At 39.0% G+C, this 2,743-nt stretch overlaps 1 protein-coding gene across 2 annotated transcripts in view; it reads left to right on the top strand.

Annotated features, from left to right (window-relative positions):
• The window catches only part of C1RL (complement C1r subcomponent like), a 14,420-nt gene that overhangs the window by 1,285 nt on the left and 10,392 nt on the right, over positions 1 to 2,743 (top strand). The window lies entirely within an intron of this gene.

The raw sequence follows: 2,743 nt of genomic DNA, 5'->3' as shown, positions 1-2,743 counted from the left end.
CTAGACCAGAGAATGTGAGAGGGGGAATGATTTACAATAAGACTGGGGATAGTTTGGGACAAGATTGTGAGAACTTTAAATACCAGCCAGAGGTATGTATTATTTTATTCTAGAGTCAATATGGAGTTGATTAATTTAGAACAAGGGCTCTCAAACTTTATGGTGGTCTGATAAAACTTATAACTCTCTTTTCAGGGTAATGTTCCCCCTCCCCTTCCCTCTCCTCTTTTAAATCTTTTTAAAAATATTTTTTTTGTTACATTTTGAGTTCCAAACTGTCTCCTTCCCTCCCTCCCAACAATGCACTAGAGAAGGCCAACATTTAACACAGATATATATGTGAAACCATACAATTCATACTTCCCTATGTAAGTTCTTTCTCTGGAGATGGATAGCATCTTCCTTCTTAGGTCCTTTGTTGTTGATTTGAATACTCATTATTAGAATAACTTAATCATTCATAGTTACTCTTCGAGCAATACTGCTGTTAACTGTATACTATGTTCTCTTGGTTCTGATCATTTCAGTCTGCGTTATTTCATGTAAGTTTTTCCACGTTTTTCTAAAACCAACTTGTTCATTTCTTAAGTCATGGTAGTATTCCATCACAATTATACTCCACAACTTATTCAGCCACTCCTCAATTGATGGACATCCCCTCACTTTCCAGTTCTTTGCCACCACAAAGACAGCTGCTATAAATATTTTAGAACGTATCCCTTATCACCTTGGGAAACAGACCTAATAGTGGTATTGCTAGGTCAAAGGGTTTTATAACTCTTTGGGCATAATTCCAGATTACTCGCCAAAATGGGTGGATCAGTTCATAGTTCAACCAACGGTGTATTAATGTCCCAATTTTTCCACAGAATAATGTTTTTAAATGCATAAAATATCCATAGAATTACGAAGGAAACCAATTATACTGAAATAGTTATTAAAACATTTTATTTAGAAGTTCGTGGAAGCCAGGTCAAGAATCCCTGATTTACAGAGACATGGATACATCTGTGCTTAAGTAAAATCATACTGGCATCTGTGTGGAGGCTAGATTGACATGGGGAGAGACTTGAGGCAGGGAGAGCAATTAAGGTGGCCATTAATTAATTAATTAATAGTCCAGGCAAGTAGTGATGAGGCCTTGAAATAACAATGGTGATTCCATGTATAAAGACAAGGAATCAGATGGGGCATAAATTGTGAAGGTAGAAAGGGCAAGATTTGGCACCAGAGTGTCTATATCAGGTGAGAGAAAATAAGTAGAGGAGGGTAACCTGATTAAAAACCTGGAAGACTACCAGAATGATGATGCCTTCAATAAGGGAAAGAAAGAGATTAAGTGTTTATATTGTGCCTACTATGTGCCAGGCAGTATGCTAAGTGCTTTGTAAGTATTAGCTCATTTGATCCTCACAATAACCTTGTGAGGTTGGTGCTGTTACTGTCACGTTTTTACGGTTGAGGAAATATTCAACAACAATGGAGAAGCTCAGTAGAGGGTAGGGTTTGGGGGAGAACAAATAAATAGCAGAAATAAGATTCGTATGAAGGTCTTCTGCCTCCAAATGCCATAATTACCTTTTTCATTAAATCATACTGCCTCTTCTGTATCTAAAAATGTTGTGAACAGCCTCATGGGCACACCTCTCTGAAGGTTGGGAGTGGTTCTCATAGAAATAGAGCTGAAAGAGATCTTAGAAGTCACTAAGTACAACTCTCTTATTTTACAGATCCGGAAACTGAGGCATAGATGAGGTTAAGTGAATTCTGAGGCAGGATTTGATCTTCAGATCTTCTTTCTCCAAGTCCAGTGTGCTACTCTTAAGGTCACCCAGCTGCCTCAGGTAGCCAGGCATAGAATCCTGGGATCAGAATTGGGGCACAAGATGGAAACATAGTAGGACTGCTGAAAGGAATGCACTTGTTGCAAAGATAACTCCTTGACGGTTGCATTAGGAAGTGCCTGACCTTCTCTCTCTCTTGAGAAAGAGTGAGGAGGCTTTTGTCAGTTGTTTCCTCATGTCAATACCCAGACCACAATAAATAGGGGAGAGGTTGTGGGTTATGAGTATCTCCAATTCCCCTCAAGGAGTGAATTATTCACTGCAGTCAAATTTACCAACTAAGAGCTATATTCCAAAGTTATCTTCCTCTTTAAACTCAATGATAATCCAGAAGAAAGTAAATTTCTTTCACGGGGCAGGGACATTTTTGGTTTTGTCTTTATATACCCAGTACCAAGAACAATGCCTGGAATGTAGGAGGCACTTAATAAATGCCTGATGGAATAGATAGGATGGCAAGGCTTCAAAGCCTTCTTCCTAAATGGGAAGCTAGAACAAAGTGACATCTGGGTAGAGAGCCAATGTATACTTAACCTTGGAGATTGAGACAGATCTCTTCAAAAGGTGCAAAGAATTACACTTCTGGTGTGACTTGGTGATTGTAATTGTATGAAATATTGTAGTTATCCTTGCAATGTTTTAAGCCTTAATATATTGCCTGGTAGGAGTACTGTGTACTACAGTGCCTATAGCTCTGGAGAGGGGAATGGAGCTATGTTAAATAGGTCTGTTATTTACAGGAAGTTGATGCATGGAACCAGACCCAGACGCTAGTTTTATTAGAGTGGAGAAAGTCAGTTGGGTTGAGAAGTTGTGAAAGGTACCCTACCAAGTAGGGCCTGATCACTTTGTCATATGTGTCTTGATCTATCTCCTACACTGGATATAGGGGAGAATGG

Source organism: Vombatus ursinus, unplaced genomic scaffold (genome assembly GCF_900497805.2).
Source record: "Vombatus ursinus unplaced genomic scaffold, bare-nosed wombat genome assembly UNPS02014906.1, whole genome shotgun sequence".
In the NCBI taxonomy this organism is placed as follows: domain Eukaryota; kingdom Metazoa; phylum Chordata; class Mammalia; order Diprotodontia; family Vombatidae; genus Vombatus; species Vombatus ursinus.
The sequence above is the reverse complement of the archived record's forward strand: the minus strand, read 5'-3'. Positions and strand labels throughout refer to the sequence as shown.